This window comes from Podarcis muralis, chromosome 3, assembly GCF_964188315.1.
Source record: "Podarcis muralis chromosome 3, rPodMur119.hap1.1, whole genome shotgun sequence".
In the NCBI taxonomy this organism is placed as follows: domain Eukaryota; kingdom Metazoa; phylum Chordata; class Lepidosauria; order Squamata; family Lacertidae; genus Podarcis; species Podarcis muralis.
Genome location: NC_135657.1, coordinates 6,928,940 through 6,948,112, shown reverse-complemented (window position 1 = coordinate 6,948,112; position 19,173 = coordinate 6,928,940). Strand labels below are relative to the sequence as shown.

Genomic DNA, 19,173 nt, shown 5'->3' with positions numbered 1-19,173 from the left:
GAACCCTGAAGAGAGGCATCTACCTCCAAACTACAGTGATCCATGGATGTCCCACAGACTTCTTGGAGGATCAGGAGAGACCTGGGAAGATAGCCTCACAGCATGGAACTCCAGCATCTAGACCATCAGTGGGGAACCCACAGCCTGCAGGTATTTTGGGTCTCCCTGTTTGGCCTAGGAGGCTGTTTCCGTCAAGCCATGCCTAAAGCTGATATCATATATGGCACTAGATGTGGGGCAGGTAAAGACGCAGCTGGGTCAAAAGGAAGTTTGCAGGCAGCACTGATCAGTTGATTGGTGGCACCTGCAAAGTCTTATGCAAGGGCTGGCAATCAGCTGGTCATCGAGGCTTGCATAGCACCAACAATCAGATGATCGGTTGCTCCATGGCACCACTGAGCCAATTTGTATGTCCAGTCTCAGCTTCAGGATTGCTAACCATGGTCCTGAAATACCTCTCCTTTGTTCCTCTCCAATGTTCTGATCTTGCCTTGCCTTGCCATCCTGACTGCCTAAAGAGAGCCACTCGTAGGTAGGCCAGAACTGGAGTTATGTGTTCAGACTGTCTGGTCTTAGACATCACATTCTGCATTAGCTGTAGTTTCTGAACCACCTTGCAACACATTGCAGTAATCCAACCTAGATGCTGATGATAATAATAATAATAATAATAATAATAATAATAATAATAATATACAGCCCTATAGACCTCTGAACCATCCAGATGAGAGTCACAGTTGGCACTCAGTGTTTGGGAGCCCACTTGTGCCTCCAGCATCAGTGAAGGGCCCAAGATGGTGGCCATCTGTCAGGGATGCTTTAGTTGTGATTCTTGTATTGAAGAGGGTTGGACTAGATGACCCTTGGAATCCCCTCCAATCCTACAATTCTATGATTCTAAGAGTGGCCTCAAGCTATGTATCTGCTCCTTGGAAAAGGAAATAGTGAGGAATTTCCCAAATATATAAATAAACTCATCAGTCTCTTATAACATGTCTGCTTCCTAGACCTAAACTGGATTGGTTCCATCCATGTTTCCATGTCAGTTCTCTTTGAAATCCTGAGAATTGTAGTCCTGCAAAACGAAGTTGAGAGAGAACTCTCAGCACCCTGTGGGAATTGCTATTCTTTCATGAAACAATTCCAGCTGAAACCTAGTTAAGATTTACAGCTTAGATGCCTTCTGATGGCCTCAATGTCAACATGTACCTCAGCCTCAAAAGAATTGCATCAGAGAACCATCTGCAGACTCTGTGTAGTTGTAGTTCTTTCCTGATTCCAGGACAGAAGGTGCAGCCTTTTGGGAGAAGTATATGTCATGACCTTGCAAGAGATGTTATCAAAGCAATCGGGATTTGCAAACACAGGCATTCCCCAAGAGAGAGCAGTGCTGTGTCTCTAGAACAGCGTGGTCTTCAATATTCATAGGATCATAAGAAGATCCAACTGGATCAGGCCAAAAGCCTCATCCTCCATGAATTTGTTCAATTCCCTTTAAAGCCATCCAAGTTGGAGGCCACAGTTTAACTGTGCACTGCATGAAGAAGCATTTTCCTTTATCTGTCCTGGATCTTCCAACATTCAGACACATTGGATGTCCACGAGTTATAAGAGAGGGAGAAAACCTCTTTCTCCATCCCATGCATAATTTTACCAGCTTCCATAATTTTCTCTTACTTGTTTTTTATTTAAACTAAAACATGCCTTTCCTCACAGTTGCTCCATCAGCTTTATCATTGTTTGCCCCTTTCTGAGATATTTAATTTTTTATTCCCCAGAGCCCAACATTTTCTGTTTCTAAAGATTGGCTTTCCTAACCTGTCTCCTCTGAGATTTAGCTTTATTCCACCTCCCAGTGCCAAGCTCCTCCACCTTCTCTTCATCGTCTTATTAAGAGACAGGATCCATCCAAGTGAATTATGTGACCAGCCTGGATAGCTCAGTAGGTTGGAGCGTGGTGCTGATAATGGCAAGGTTGCAGGTTTGATCCCCGCATGGGACAACTGCATTTTCCTGCATTGCAGGGGGTTGGAACAGATGGTCCTCAGGGTCCCTTTCAACTCTACAACTCTATGATTCTATCTTTAAAAAGAAGGGTGGACTAGGATGCTGGAAAAGGGGCTGGAAAAGATGTCAGCTGCCCTACTATGTAGTGAAGGTGCTACCTTAGGCTGTAGGTGTAGGGCACCACCAGTGCTACAAGAGTCAAGGGTGCTCAGTGAAACAGAGGGCCCACTAACAAAAGCTTTTCCTGACCAACTCTCCTCTTTACCATTGCAGTTGGCTGGTTCACCTTTTTCTCCCCTTGCCCAAGGCAACTTTGGTGGTGAGAAGGCAGTGAAGTAGGTGCGAGTTCCTGCTTGCTCATCATCTCTCTGCTTGGAATGCAAGCATTGATGAAAACGAGGAGGGGGAGTATGGTGTTAAGGAGCTAAACACACAGAGGGAGGAGGAGAAGAAGAAGAAGAAGAAGAAGAAGAAGAAGAAGAAGAAGAAGAAGAAGAAGAAGAAGAGGAGGAGGAGGAGGAGGAGGAGGAGGAGGAGGAGGAGGAGGAGGAGGAAGAGTTTGGATTTGATATCTCGCTTTAGCACTACCCAAAGGAGTCTCAAAGCGGCTAACATTCCCCTTTTCCTTCCTCCCCCACAACAAACACTCTGTGAGGTGAGTGAGGCTGAGAGACTTCAGAAAAGTGTGACTAGCCCAAGGTCACCCAGCAGCTGCATGTGGAGGAGCGGGGAAGCGAACCCGGTTCACCAGATTACGAGTCTACCGCTCTTAACCACTACACCACACTGGGAGGGACGTGAGAAGCTCCCTGACACTAAATAAGAGCACGGATCCATCTAGCTCAATCGTTTTCAACAGTCTTTCCCCAACCCTACCTAGAGATGCTGGAGACTGAACCTGCTACAAAGCAGATGCCCTTCCTCCATGGGAAGAGGGGACCATGAGGGTACCTTTCCCAAGGACTCTCCAGAATCTGGAGTTGGCACTGGGTGGCATTCACAGCAGCAGAGTTGGAGACCAGGAGATGGAAAGGAAGATCATCTACTTTCCTTTTTACCCAGGCTGGTGCAGAAGAACTTCCCAATAAATTAAGCCCTGTGTGAATTATTGGAATCAGCATGTGCCATTTGGGTTTGCATCCTCATGCATCAAAGCATCCTGGTCTACAAATGATACTGACAGCCTTGGGATGGTTCCACAGAGAATTCTTGGAGGTCTATACCAAGACATACTGAACTAAGCATTCAGCAGGGACACAGGTGGCGCTGTGGTCTGAACCACTGAGCCTCTTGGGCTCGCCGATTAGAAGGTCGGCAGTTTGAATCCCCACTACGGAGTGAGCTCCCGTTGCTCTGTCCCAGCTCCTGCCAACCTAGCATTTTGAAAGCGTGCCAGAACAAGTAGATAAATAGGTACCACTGTGGCAGGAAGGTAAACGGCGTTTCTGTGCTCTCTGGTTTCCATCACGGTGTTCAGTTGTGCCAGAAGTGGTTTAGTAATGCTGGCCACACGGCCCGAAAAGCTGTCTGTGGACAAACCCAGCTCCCTTGGCCTGAAAGCGAGATGAGCACCGCAACCCCATAGTCGCCTTTGCCTGGACTTAACTGTCCAGGGGTCCTTTACCTTTAAGCATTCAGCATCCCAACAAATTTGCCCCTCCTTCCACAGGGGAACTTTATTTGCCAAGCAGAGATACATGAAAATATGACTGAAATAAAACCTTAGATGATGTCTGAACAATCAATGAGGATTCCTGAACAATCAATGCTGGTTGTTCCCAAGTGTTGTTTCAGAATGGCGAGGAAGGCCTTGCTGACAGAAGTCATTGCAGCTGAGCTTCCAGCAGCCAACTTGAAGAACAGGTGAGATGGGTGAGGATGCACATGAAGGCTAATCACCCATCTTTGAGCAGCAGACTCTTTTGAAATGGCAGGGCACATCCAGGAATAGACCCGAAGGGCAGGTCTGATTGACTGGCTGAATGCAGTACCCTCCCATGGAGGAGCAAGTAAGAAGTGCGGCGTCTGCAGGGCTGTCTTCTGTAGAAACAACAAGAGAAGGTTTAGAATCACAGAGCTGGACCACCTAGTTCAGTCTTCATCAACCTGGTCTCTTTCATGTATTTGCAACTCCCATCATCCCTAGCCAACCCCTTGGATGGGGCCAATTGTAGTTGGAGTCCAAAACACTTAAAGGGCACGAAATGGACAAAGGCTGATCTGATTTTTGGAGGACATCCAAAAACGAAGCACCCCTGATAAAGTCAGCCTCTGCTAAAAAAAGGAGAGTGAACAACCTTCTGAGGCCCTCTGTCCCACCATTCAACAGCTTGTACTATCAGGAAGTTCTTCCTTGTACTTAATCTACTTTCCCTTTTTGCCATTTGAACCAACCTTTGGTTTAGATTCTAACATGTGGAGTAGTTTTCCCCAACCTGATGCCCTCTATATTTTTTGGATGGCATCTCAACCACCGACCTTGGGTGAAGCTGCAGCAACCCTGAGAACCCTTGGCAGCCCACTTTGTTTTAGACTTAAACCATCTGCCTCAGAAGATCAATGCTAGTGTTTTCCTTTTGCCTAACTTGGTCTGGTTCACTACCAGTGACTGATATTGGCGGATACTGGGGTATCTCTGGAAGCAGAATTTGACCAGAAGCAGGGGAGCAGGGAAGTGTCCAAATCTGCTAGAAGGGCATGCCTGAAGTGAGGAAATAAGGAAAGAGACTGCCAGTGAAATTGGTGCCAGACTGCAATTTGAAAAGAAGAACATCTGTAAATAGCCTTCTGTAGAACGATAAGGAGAAAATCAGATCAGGAGGTGGAGAAAACAATGGAGGTCAAGTCTAGGCCAATACCTCCCAAAAGCAGCAAAACAACTAAAGATTGGTGAACTTTTAATGACTACAGCTTCCACCTTCCCTGACAATCTATCTATAAAACACACAGAGACTGTGGCCAATTATTTCATCATTTTTTTGCTATTCTTCTTCTTAATCTTTCTTGGAAATTTTCCAATAACGCATACAGCAAGCCTCTGTGGTGGTCATGGGGGACTTAGAAACATATACTAAGAATCTACAAGTATGTGTTTTAGAACAGAAAAAATGAACCTATATATTTAGCTCAGTATATTAGAACAAATAAATGATTTATTCCCCTGATATTTTTTAACACGATTCTAACCCAACTGACTATTCTCTACTATTGTAATTTTGTAGCTTTCCCCATTTATTATATTTCATTTTTGCATGTACAGTCATACTTCGTGTTGCGTTAGGTTCATGTTGCGTCTTTTCGGCTTGCGAACGCGGCAAACCCCAAAGTGTATAGTTCCGGGTTTCGCTACTCGTGTGTGTGCAGAAGCGTTCTGCAAGCTTTGCACATGCACAGAAGTGCTCTATCGCGTCGTGCATGTGCACAGAAACGGCACTCTAGTTACGCACTTTTTGGGGTGCAAACGGCACCCCGGAACTGATTGTAACTAGAGGTACCAATGTATGCTTTAATTGTTGCTGCAAACAGCCCTGGGAATAGAGTTAGAGGATGGAATAAAAACAAATATTAGAGCTGTGCTCCAGATCCAGCTGGATCCTGGATCCCAAGCCAAATCAGAACATGAACATGGGGGGTGGGGTAGGGTGTGGCACATGTTCTGTCATTGCTCACCTTGAACAGTCCATAATAATAGTAAGATGGCAGCAGAGAGGCAATGAAGGATCTTCATGACTAAAGTTCAGCTGGAGTCTCGGTAACCTGAGAAAGAAGACACACACTGAGATGAAAGCAGACTGGATAAGAAATTTGTGCGCTTATTAAGCCAGGGGTTGCCAGTGTAGTGTCCATGGGCACCGGTGTGCCCCCAATACCTCCTATGGTGCCCACAAAGGCACTCAGTAAATATCTCCTCACCAATCCCAAAAAAACAAGATGCTCTTACTGTCCAGTCTCTGTTTGTGCGGGCTTAGACCCTCCTACGTTGAATACACCCCCTTAAAGATGCCTGTACTTCACTGAATTGCCAGGACTGGACACCCACCCTCCCATCAGTTCTGGACAGACAGGAGAAGAGCTTCTCTCTGCAAGCCAACACAATGATGGATAATAAAGTATAAATACCAACAATTGTGAGTGCTCCAATTGGAGAACAGCCTTTACCAAAGGTGTCACATGGACTTTGAAGAAACTCGAATTCAGGTCGAAAGGGAGAAACGTGCTAAGAGGAAGGCACGTTTGGCAAACCCTCACCATGATCAACTCCTGCCCGGAAACCTATGCCCCCACTGTGGCAGGATGTGTGGATCCAGAATTGGCCTACACAGTCACTGTTGAGCCCATGTTCATGGAAGGCAGTCTTACACATGGAGTGGTCACCAAAGCAGAAGGATGATGAAAGTACTTTTCCTGCCATGGATGGACTGGCAGATAGGGAGGGAGGTGCCTACACCATTTGGTGACCCTGCCTCTTTCTCTGCACTGTCAAGATGTGGCAACCTTTATGCCACGCCCCCGTGGCAGCCATTTTGTGGCTAGTGCCCATGGCAAATGTGCCCAAAAGGTTTGCTTTACCCCTCTCCTAGTCTAACCAGCTCACCACACTGGGCCTCACCCATGGATCCTTTTGTGATGACAGTAGCACTGTAAATACTGGAGCTTGCTCAGAATTCCAAGGAGGAACAGGTTTGTCGGTTGGTAGGAAGGCAGTTACAGGGGCCTGAAAGAGGAAGACCTGTGTGTGTGTGTGTGTGTGTTTGTGTTTGTGTTTGTGTGTGTGTGTGTGTTACACAGTGCAGTTCTATATCTGCCTCAGAGAGATATAGTGCTATATGCCTCAGAGAGATTTAGTGCTATATGCCACTAAAATCATTGGATATGGCTGAGATGGCGAAGTTAACAGGTTTAACGACGGAAAAATAATTGCTGACATTTGCTGAGGATGGGAAATTTCTTATGGACTTTGTGTGTGAAAGACAAAATGGACTTGTAATATTATATGTAGCCACAGGACAGAGAGCCAGAAGTCCCTTTACTTTTTTCTTTATTTTGGTAGCTCTTCCTGTCTTTCCCTTTTCTCTCCATTTCTCTTTTTCTTAGGTCTCTCTCCTTTTCTGGTCTTCTTTCTTGTTCTTCATTCTGACTTTGTTCTTTTTTTAGACTAAGTAGCTGTCTTATCTTAGCATGTTATTTTAAGGTAAAGGTAAAAAGGTAAAGGACCCCTGGACGGTTAAGTCCAGTCCAAGGCGACTATGGAGTTGCGGCGCTCAACTTGCTTTCAGGCTGAGGGAGCCGGCGTTTGTCCACAGACAGTTTTCCAGGTCATGTGGCCCACATGACTAAACCACTACTGGCACACGGAGGATGGTGACAGGTGCTTTTTAATGGGTATGTATATCTGTATATCTATGAATATGTATCACATGCACACAAACACACATCTGCCTCCTCAGAAATAAATATCATTGGGCTCAGTGGGTCTTACCCCCAGGTCAATGTGTATAGAATTGCATTCATAATGCTCAATCTCTCTATTATTATTTTTAAGTGAATGAAGCTCATGTCTCAACAGAAGTCATTCATATGCAATAACATACCACGTGCCAAGTGTTCACATGATTTATGGGCTGGCTCACACTTACACATGAATCAGATATTGGCCTCAGCATCCGACGATGCTTTCCATTACACTCGTAATTTTCACATTGTTCACATGGATTCCAAAATAGCAGTCAGGTGCAACGATTCGCAGACCCTGACACAGCACTCTCTGCAGCTGTGTGGTCTTTTTGAGTTTAGCCTTTGAAAATAAAAGGAAATCTAGAACTATCCAATTGCCCCCCCCCCCCCGAGACTCTTGTGCCTGGCCAGTTCCTCCATAATATGCACACAGAGAAAAACACTTTAACAGGAAAATGAAAGAAAAACCTCTTTTACCTTTGTGACGGGGAAGAGGGATATTGGTTGCAGGGAGATCTTGCAGAGAGCCTCTCTGCCTATCTGACTCTGAGCTGAAAATGACTGCCATACGGAAGCTCAGAGGTGTAGTTTCCTGCCAGGCTCATGGGGACTGTAGTTTTCTCAACTTCCTGATTTGAATGCCAAAGAAAGCAACATTCTGCAATATGCCTCTGAGTATCTGTTTCTGGGAACTGCAAATGGAGAGAGGGCTATTGTGACTGTTAGATAGATGTGCAAATATAGGATAGGGGACACCTGGCTTGACAGCAGACCATGTGACACAGATATAGAGTTTTTAGTGGACCACAAGTCTGGCATGAGTCAACAGTGTGATGCAGCAGCAAAAATAAAACTAAATAAAACTAATGCAGTTCTAGGATGCATCAACAATAGAGTCCAGCTCTAGCGAAGTAATAGTAATACAGTGGTACCTCGGGTTACAGACGCTTCAGGTTACAAATGCTTCAGGTTACAGACTCCGCTAACCCAGAAATAGTACTTTGGGTTAAGAACTTTGCTTCAGGATGAGAACAGAAATCGTGTGGCGGTGGCGCGGTGGCAGTAGGAGGCCCCACTAGCTAAAGTGGTACCTCAGGTTAAGAACAGTTTCAGGTTAAGAACAGACCTCCAGAACGAATTAAGTTCTTAATCCAAGGTACCGCTGTAGAAGTAAAAAGATTTAGTTACAGGTAGGTAGCCATGTTGGTTTGCCGTAGTTGGGGGGGGGGGGATTCCTTCCAGTAGCACCTTAGAGACCAACTAAGTTTGTTCTTGGTATGAGCTTTCGTGTGCATGCACACTTCTTCAGATACACTGAAACAGAAGTCACCAGACCCTTATTTATAGTGAGAGGGTGGGGAGGGTTATTACTCAGAAGGGTGTTGGGAATGGGTGATTGGCTGATAGGTGTGGTAAACCTGTTGACAACTGTTAACGACTGCAATTGGTCTTACAGGAAAAAGCAAGGGGTGAGATGGCAAAAAATAGCTTTATCACGTATAATGAGATAAGAATCCAATGTCTCTATTCAGACCAGGTCTCTCCATGGTTTTAAGTTTGGTAATAAGTTGCAATTCAGCAACTTCTCTTTCCAGTCTATTTCTGAAATCCTTTTGTAATAAGACAGCTACTTTGAGATCTTGTATAGAATGTCCTGAGAGATTGACGTGTTCTCCGAAAAGTAAAAAGAAATTGACAAGCTGGAACATTTACAGAGGAGGATGGAGAAGATGATCAAGGGTCTGGAAACTAAGCCTTATGAGGAACGGTTGAGGGATAAGAGGAGACTGACAGGTGACAAGTTAGCCATATTCAAATACATAAAGGGCTGCCACATGGAAGATGGAGCAAGCTGGTTTTCTCGGGCTCTGGAGGGCAGGATTCAAACCATGCCAGGGATGCCAACTTGAATAAAATATTGGGGGAGGGCAGGTAAGCTTCGCCCTGCATAACTGATCACATGACACAGTACACACACACCATTTGAATGGCAATTCCCATCAACTTTGGGGTGGCCCAGCCTCCTCAAATATTTTATTGGAGGCGGGCCTGAAGCCCGCCAGCCCCTAGGATTTGGCTCCTATGAACCACGCAATTCCCCTCAGCTTGAATGCCAAAGGTTCCAGGTTTCTTCCCTAGCTCCTCAAAGTAGAATTAGGAGAAATTGTTGCCGAAAACCCTGTCTATGGCTCGCAGCTGGCTTGTTGCTATTGGGATTGGGGGGAAATTGCTTTGGTATGCATGTAAAGGCATATTTATCTCACCCCCCCCCCAAAAAAAAATGCCAACCGAAACATTGATTCTTTGGAATTCACACTTATATGAATTTTGGAATAGAGAATCATAGGAGAGTTGGGTCCTTGAGGTACATCTCCTAGCCCCTGCACTGTAAGATCTAGTTCTCCAACCAGTGTTTGTGAGAATGCATATTTTAGGAGACAGCATGCATAAAAATGAAGATATTTGTTCCTATTGAAGGAATGGGTTTCCCAAACCCAAAACTGACTGTGCAGGCACCAAAATCCCTATTTTTGCTTAGCTAAAATCCATTAACTTGAGCTCTGAGTCAATGTATAAACAAAAACCCGGCTGTATAAACAAGTGCTCAGAGCCCTCTCCTTTATCAGTTCGTGAGAGCAAGGATGACCTTGGCTATTCCAGTAGAGTAGGGATGACACGTCTAGGCCTTATCTTACGTCCTGACCACACTCTGACGCACAGACCTAGTCCGGGAGCAGCGCCAGAGTGTGTTCTTGGAGTTGGTGACCTCTTGCTCCAAGATAAGAATATAGGAACAGGAATACCCTTTTATGGTCAGGAGTACAGGAAGGAAAACCCTTTTATGGTTAAGAGTCCCGGAGCAGGAACATCTGTGATGTCAACCTGCGTGTACAAGCTGACGTGCTTGGTTTCCTGGGGAAGGGGGAGAGGGTGCCTGGAGGATATACCGGTATATACTGCATGAAATCTCTCAATTCTTTGGACTTGCTGTGGACTGACCACGCAAGTGCCTTTCTGCTGCTCCGGAGAGCAGAAATAAAGAACTCTTTCTCTGAACCAACCCTCGGTGTCATTTGGCTTCCTTCCTCCCATCCGGGAGCAACGCAGAGCCCACCAGTCAGTAAAGTCTAATAAGGCTACACTATAACATACAAAAATGCATCTATATTCAGAGTGATCGCTTGCAAAAAAAAAAAGTGTGCAAGTTAGTCAAAAGAGCTTATAAAAATGTTTTTATTAGAAGCAGTTCGGACTAAAAGGATGGTGAGTTTTAATGAGGTTTTTGTTCAGATAGAGGAAAAAAGCTAATTGCTGCAAAATGTTGAGAAGTGAATTTAAGTTTGGAAACCGAGAGAACCGAAATAAACTGATCCCTCCATCCCTAGCTGCTATACAAAATTCATGCTAAGCTTGGGTCCAGGAAATACTTTACTTGCTTCAAGATGGTGTAGCAGGGTGGAAGGTGTCCAAGGCAGCTATTTCAGAGGCCTGAGACAAAACTCTTCTCCTGTTGCTGCAGAGAGCCTGTAGGGTGTGTACTTCGTGCAGTGCTTAGTTAAACTGTGGAACTCCCTCCCACAGGAGTCAGTGAAGGCAACCAACCTAGAGGGCTTTGTTCTGCCCTCCACAGTTTGAGGCAGCAACGCTTCTGAATACCAGCTGCTGGAAACCACAAAAGGGGAGAGCACTCTCGTGTTCAAATCCTACTTCTCACAGGCATCTCGTTGGCCACTGTGAGAAGAGGATGCTGGACTTGATGGGCCATCAGCCTCATCCAGCAAAGCTCTTCTTAGGTGCAACAGGCTTTTGTGGTGCTTCAGAAGCCCCCCGCAAAACCTGTTTGATCACACTTAAGTACCGGTATGTGTTGCTCATGGAAATGAATGTCTACTGTATTACCATTATCTCTGCAAAGCTTCTATTCCAAGTGCCCATACAGAAGGAGCATTATGTTCCGAACTGTGTAACTCAAATAAGCCCCCACCCCAAGGCTGTATGATACCATGTTTACATCACTGGAGCAAAATGCTTCCTTTTTAGATTTTGCATTGCTTCTCTAAAGTTTGGACCTGGGGGTGACATGTGAAGGCCAAATTAGGTAGCCTTGGATGCAACCACATCAATATGATGTAGACCAGGGGTGTCAAACTCAAATTCATCGGGGGCCGCATCAGCAGTTTGGTCACCATCAAAGGGCCGGTTGTATCTGTAGGACTATGTGACCACTCTTTATTATCAGAAATTATTGTCACTGCATTCAATTATTACTGTTTTTTGTAATAATGTAAGTAATAACTAGCTCTGAAAGCAGAAACATAGTCAGAATAATGGCAAGTAGATATTCAAATGTACAATTATTGTATAATTTACTGAAAAATGATTTTTGGTAACAGACAGTATTTTTTTTTAAACATCCAAATATTACACATATGGCAAACACAAGGCATTAACTTTTTCTTAACTTTTCTGACTAGATGGCTGACATCGTTTTCCTGAGGTCAGTCCATCAATGTCTGGCGTTAGGTCTTGTGCTGTAGCAATCCGCAAAACAGCATGGAGGTTATCATCAGTGATGCGTGATCTGAGCTTGGTCTTGTTCAGATTCATGACTGAAAACATCTGTTCACATAGATAGGTGCTCCCAAACATGGACAGAACACGTGCAGCTTGAAGTCGGAGCTGTGGCATCAAAGCAGGGGGGAGGAGACGGTAAAAGTCATCGACTGTCGCATCCTGGAACTTCGCTTTCAGGCTGCTGTTGCACTGAAGTTCTATTAATTCCATTTGAAGGTGATGTGGTGCACTGTCAACATCGATGTTGAAGGGATTGGCAAAGCTGGTAAAGGTTAAGTTTTGTTCTTTAAAGTCAGAAAAGCGTCTATTGAATTCATCAATCAGCCGATTCACTTTGGTACCCAATCGAGCACATGAAAAAGTACCTGGGAATGAGGTTGAGATGCTCTGGCAGATAGGAAAGTGGGCAAGGCTGTCTTTTTCAAGCTGTGACTTCCATAGGCGCAGTTTCTCCTGGAAAGCTGTTATTGCCTCATACATTGAGGTTATGACTTGTTTGCGTCCCTGCAGCCTCAGATTCAGTTGGGCGAGATGCTCTGTTAAGTCACACAACATGGCAAAATCGCACAGCCAGTTTGGATCTGACAGTTCTGACAAGGGCTTCCCTTTACTTTGCATAAAAAGAGTAATTTCTTCCAAAAGCTCAAAAAATCTCTTGAGAACTGTGCTCCTACTCAGCCACCTTATTTCTGTATGGTATGGCACATCTGTATGTTCCATGTCCACCTCCTTCAAAAATTGTTGGAACTGACGATGATTCAGACCCCGTGCACGTAGAAAATTCACTGTTTTTGTGACTGTGGACATTATGTTATCCAGTTGCAGAACCTTGCCACACAGAGCTTCTTGGTGGATAATGCAGTGATAAGTTATCAGCGGCGTGTGGCAATTACTTTTTGTCATTTTCTCTTTTAACAGTCCAACCAAGCCATTTCTCTCCCCACACATTGCTGGAGCACCATCAGTAGTAAGTCCCACCAACTTTTCCCAAGGTAATTTCATTTTATTTACGGATTCCTCCACTGCATTGAAGATGTCCCTCCCAGTTGTTGTCCCATACATGGCGACCACATCCAAGAGCTCCTCACTGACAGACAAGTCTTCCTTCACACCTCTTACAAAAATAGATAGATGAGCTGTATCAGTATTGTCAGTGCTTTCATCAACAGCTAATGAAAATGCCAGATAACTGCATGCCTCTTCAGCCAACTTTGTTTTAAGATTACAGGCTAGGTCCCTGACTCTGTCTGTGATGGTGTTTCTTGACAAGCTGACATTGTTAAAAGCCTGTCTCTGCTCAGGGCACACCTGTTCACATACCTTCAGCATACACTGCTTTACAAATGCACCTTCTGAAAAGCACTTTGAAGCTCGCGCAATTTCTTCAGCCACAAGATAGCTGGCTTTCACTGCTGCATCATTTTTTGCTGTCATTTTTGCAAAAATATTCCGTTGTGAATGCAGGCTACCTTTTAATTCTTGGACCTTTTGTTGCTTTTCCTGGTGGCTAAGGTTAGCAAATTTCGCTCCATGTTTGGTCTCAAAGTGCCGGCGTAAATTGTATTCCTTCATCACTGCCACTGCCTCACAGCAAATAAGACATACCGGCTTGTCTCCATTACTCACAAACATGTATTCACTTTCCCATCTCTCCTGAAATTGCCTTCCCTCTGCATCAACTTTTCTTTTCTTGGACATTTTTGGGTTATTTGATTGTAGTTTATGGTCCCTATGCCACTGTAAAGGGACATGGAAGTGGTCAGTATATCCAAAGTTTACCGCTCAGACTTTTAAGCAGAATAATAAGCAGACCCTCCCTAATAAGCCACATGACTTGTGTTTGACACCCGTGCCTTAGGTATTGTTGCTTCAGGGAATTATACACGGCTTTATACACGGGAATTATACACGGTTGGATGGCAGCTAACAGATTGAGGTTGAATCCTGACAAGACAGAAGTACTGTTTTGGGGGGACAGGAGGTGGACAGGAGGATTCCCTGGTCCTGAATGGGGTAACTGTGCCCCTGAAGGACCAGGTGCGCAGCCTGGGAGTCATTTTGGACTCACAGCTGTCCATGGAGGCACAGGTCAAATCTGTGTCCAGGACAGCTGTTTACCAGCTCCATCTGGTACGTAGGCTGAGGCCCTATCTGCCTGCGGACTGTCTTGTCAGAGTGGTGCATGCTCTGGTTATCTCCCGCTTGGACTACTGCAATGCGCTCTACGTGGGGCTACCTTTGAAGGTGACCCGGAAACTACAACTAATCCAGAACGTGTCAGCTAGACTGGTGACTGGGAGCGGCCGCAGAGACCACATAACACCGGTCTTGAAAGACCTACATTGGCTCCCAGTACGTTTCCGAGCACAATTCAAAGTGTTGGTGCTGACCTTTAAAGCCCTAAACGGCCCTGGTCCAGTATACCTGAAGGAGCATCTCCACCCTCATCATTCTGCCCAGACACTGAGGTCCAGCTCTGAGGGCCTTCTGGCGGTTCCCTCACTGCGAGAAGCAAAGCTACAGGAAACCAGGCAGAGGGCCTTCTCGGTAGTGGCGCCTTCCCTGTGGAACACCCTTTCACCAGATGTCAAAGAGAAGAACAACTACCAGGCTTTTAGAAGACATTTAAAGGCAGCCCTGTTTAGAAGACATTTAAAGGAAGCTTTTAATGTTTGATGTATTTTAATATTCTTTTGGAAGCCGCCCAGAGTGGCTGGGGAAGCCCAGCCAGATGGGCGGGGTATAAATAAATTATTATTATTATTATTATTATTATTATTATTATTATTATTATTATTATTATTCCCATGAGTCCTGTATCTAGCAGTATTTTGCTTTTGTCTTCCCAGTACCCACATGCATCACGCCAATTTTATTCCAGGCAGTAAGTACTGGTACCTTACTCAAGACTGGTTAATGTGCTGTAACTACCAAAGCCTGATTTCCAATACGTGCTTTCGCGTGTGTGGGTGGCATTTTAATCCACATTAGTGACTGACAAGGTGAAACTGGAGCAGGGTAGTGATTCCAAATCACCGCCACATTCAGAATAAAGGTTTGCCATCGATTGGTGTATTTGTCTCATCAGTATTGTAACAATTCGATTCGGACCATTGGTCCATCTAGCCCGGCACTGCCAGGCACTGACTAGCAGCGACAAGAGTCTTTCCCAGCCATATCTGGCGACAGTGAGGGTTGAGCACGGCTGACTAGCAGCGGCTCTGCAAGGGTTAATGCAAGAGTTTTCCCGCGCTAAACAGCCTCTCCCCAGCGAGGGGTTGCTCGCAGAGCACAAATGGTCACGTTCAGACCAATCCACAAACTCGTTAGCGTTGCGTTAGCGGCTAATGTGGATCGGTAGCCTGCAAATAGCTTAAACTGCCACTTCTTGAACAATAGACCCCGCGACAGGAGTAACCACTCTATTATGTCGACAAGCAAGGTCGAAGTTCCACTGGGATTTATTTAAGTGTTTGCTCCGGAGGAAGCGGTTTGCAGATCGTGGACCTAATGCAATACCCAGCTAGTTTCCCCATCCCAATTTAATTATCCTTATGGGATTTTTATGATTACCAGGAGCTTTCCTCGCCTTGCAACTGCCTCTCTGCAAAAAGTGAACACGTGCCTTGGGAGGAACGAGACTTCTTTAGAAACCAGCGCGCTTTTTCGCGTGGTTGCCGCTGGTGCCAACCGGGGAGGCGCGGAGAGAGGAACTCTTTCTCCGCAACAACTGTTTTTGGGAGAAAACTCTGCAGAGCGAGCCGCTAAGCAGGCGTGAATCCGGCGCTCTGATCCCCCGAGCTCGGCTGGCGCCAAAACACCACCGCCCAAAAAGGAAAAGTCCTCTGTCGCCTCGCCATTGGCTAGCAGGAATGGTCGTGGCTTGCTATTGGGCAGCGTGGAGGGGAGAGCCCTCCTTTAGGAACGTACTATGGCTTGTCTGTCATTTTTCTCTGGGGGGGGGGGAGGAGAAAGGGGTGGGACGGCGCGTGCCTCCTTTCCCGCTTTGCTGCTCGGAGCCAGACTCCCGTGCGCTTCGCCTTCTGCACGCTAAAGCGAAGAGGCGGCACTGCGGAAGCCAGATTTCGTGCGGAGGGAAAGCCCAGCCTTGTTTGCACGACCTCGAGCCAGTCAGTCACGTAAAAGCATCAGCCCGCCCCCGGGGCCGTCCTCCTTTTCTCTGAATGTGCGGTGCTGCCACCCCCACCCCCCGCCCTGGTCTTTCCCTCAATGAATACACACAAGATTTCTCCTTAAAAAAAAAAAAAGCGAGAATAAAAAAAAGCGCTGGCGGCCAGCGGCAGCTACACGGGCCGCATGAGGAGGTCTGCCGGGCCGGATTTGGCCCGCGGGCCTTGAGTCTGACACCCGTGATGTAGACAGAGCTATAAAAAGTTAAAGGCAAAGGACCTCTGACTGTTAAGTCCAGTCACAGAGGACTCTGGGGTTGTGGCACGCATCTTGCTTTACAGGCCGAGGAAGCCGGCGTTTGTCCGCAGACAGTTTTTCCGGGTCATGTGGCCAGCATGACTAAGCCACTTCTGGTGCAATGGGACACCGAAACCAGAGCAGTGCACGGAAACGCCGTTTACCTTCCCACCAGAGTGGTACCTATTTGTCTACTTGCACTTTTTGGCATGCTTTCGAACTGCTAGGTTGGCAGGAGCTGGGACCGAGCAACGGGAGCTCACCCCATTGTGGGGATTCGAACCGCTGACCTTCTGAGTGGCAAGCCCAAGAGGCTCAGTGGTTTAGACCACAGCGCCACCGCGTTCTACACAGAGCTATAGCAATGTACAAATAGTAGACAGGAATGTGTCAGACTTCTGGAATCTGCAGACTGATGCAATTGCTTCACCTTGTTTCATGGCTTGACTGGCCTCCTTCAGCTGTATATCAAAGCATCTCTTTCCAGCTGTTTTGTGTGAAACACATCTTTTTCAATCCATGCTTTATTCTCCTTGTCCTACACAGGCTTGGTAAGGGATATTGCACTGGCTGGCTTGGAAAAAGAGGACTGCTACCTGTCCGTTGACATATTTGTCCTGCTTGACCATTTCAAAACAGTCTAAAGATCCTATTAAAAAACCGGGAATGTCACCTGCCAAACCAGTCCAGTGCTGGATTTACTAAACAAGCTATAGCTTAGGGCCCTACTCTCTTGAGGGCCCCCAAAAGTTAGAGCTTAATCATTATTTCACTGTTAATATACTTCTTCTTAGTTGTTTTTCAGTTCAACAATTACATTGATAAAATACATATTTTGTTATGTGCAAATAATACCTATTAGGTCCATAAATTACCATATAGCATATATTCAACACAAAAAACAGCGACAATTTGTTGTTGACAAAGGACAGCTGGACAGATAAAGGGCCCCATTACCTTCAGTAGCTTAGGGCCTCATCAAACCCAAATCTGGCCCTGAACTAGTCATAGAGGTGTCTTGCCCATGTAATATTGACACATCTAATCAGGTACCAGCTAAAGCAGGGAAAACCCAGCCAGATGGGCGGGGTATAAATAAGTTGTTGCTGTTGCTGTTGTTACTTAGCAGGACTGCACTGGAGGTTCAAATGGCTATCAGACTTTGAAAAGCTGGTAGCAGACCCTCCAAGTGTCCCATTTTCCAGGGATGGCCCAGATTTAGAGAAGCCATCCCAGTTTCTGATTTGATCCCAGAATGTCCCTTTACCTTAAAAAGGTAAAGGCTAAAGGGACCCCTGACCATTAGGTCCAGTCGTGGCCGACTCTGGGGTTGCGGCGCTCATCTCACTTTACTGGACGAGGAAGCCGGCATACAGCTCCTGGGTCATGTGACCAGCATGACTAAGCCACTTCTGATGAACCAGAGCAGCGCACGGAAACGTCGTTTACCTTCCCACCGGAGTGGTACCTATTTCTCTACTTGCACTTTGACGTGCTTTCAAACTGCTAGGTTGCCAGGAGCAGGGACCGAGCAATGAGAGCTCACCCCGTCACGGGGATTCGAACCTCTGACCTTCTGATCAGCAAGTCCTAGGCTCTGTGGTTTAACCCACAGCGCCAACCGTGTCCCCCCCCCCCACTTTTCCTTAGGATGTCCCTATTTCCATTGGAGAAATGTTGGTATGGCGTTATTTGACTTCCGAGCTGTCTGAAGGCAATCCTATATAGGGAAGTTTTTTCAATGTTTAATGTGTTATTATGTTTTTATATACAGTTGTACCGTGGTTGTCAAATGCCTTGCGACTCAAATGTTTTGGCTCCCAAACGCCGCAGACCCAGGGGTGTTGTTGTTGGCGAACATTCTTTGGAACCCAAATGTCCAACGCAGCTTACACGGCTTCTGATTGAGTGCAGGAAGTTCCTGCAGCCAATCAGAAACCGCGCCTTGATTTTCGAATGTTTTCAGAAGTTGAACGGACTTCTGGAATGGATTCCGTTCGAGAACCAAGGTACGACTGCATGTTTGAACTTACCCAGAGTGGCTGGGGCAACCCAATAAGATGTTTGAGGTGTAAATAGTAAAATAATCATTATGGAATGGGACGTCCCTATTTTCATCAGAGAAATGTTGGAGGGTATGTGATAACACTAGATCAAGTTCATCAATTTTGTCGAATTAATTAAACTAAATGGGATTTGAATTAATGTGCAATAAATTGTTACTGTTTTGAATTTTATTGTGCTCTGATCATCCTTAGTGAGTCATGCAAACTGCAAATCTGAATGATGCTTTTTATTGGGTAGATTATTTTTGGAACCAAGGAGGTGCTAAGTATAGCAATTTGATTCACTGAAATTATAAATGCTTGTATGCATTACCATGTGTTTAAATTTGATTGATTGATAACTGATTGGTTGGTAAATAGAGTTTGCTAGTAGTTCTTATGTGATTGGCTAACGATGGTCACATGGGGGTATCTAGTGAAGGAGATACTCAATTTTATGTGAAGCAAGATGACTGTGTTTCAGAATCCACTGTGAACACTGCTGAGTTGAATAGAGTGTTGGAGTGCTTCTTTTCTGCTTGAAAAAAAAGAAAGAAAGCAAAGATGCAGGAGAAGGTAAAAGTGGAAATATATCATAGGAGCTGCAAGGCATGGCCTAACCGTACCTTTTTAATTGCTACCTGGGAGCCTGGGAGCCAGTGTG

General features: G+C 45.6%; 1 long non-coding RNA gene and 1 pseudogene across 3 annotated transcripts; both read right to left on the bottom strand.

Moving 5' to 3' along the window:
* Positions 1-3,651: 3,651 nt before the first annotated feature.
* Positions 3,652-8,052, bottom strand: LOC114593383 (uncharacterized). Of its 3 annotated transcripts, none has more exons than XR_003705672.2 (3): positions 7,939-8,052; positions 5,677-5,763; positions 3,652-4,047 (listed from the first exon to the last, which is right to left on the bottom strand). It is a non-coding gene; the product is annotated as an uncharacterized LOC114593383 (long non-coding RNA). The 3 variants fall into 3 exon arrangements; XR_013392048.1 differs by lacking the exon at positions 7,939-8,052 and adding an exon at positions 6,617-6,726; XR_013392049.1 differs by lacking the exon at positions 7,939-8,052 and adding an exon at positions 6,602-6,629.
* Positions 8,053-11,811: 3,759 nt separating this feature from the next.
* On the bottom strand, positions 11,812-14,020 carry LOC114585841 (general transcription factor II-I repeat domain-containing protein 2 pseudogene; annotated as a pseudogene).
* Positions 14,021-19,173: the final 5,153 nt, after the last annotated feature.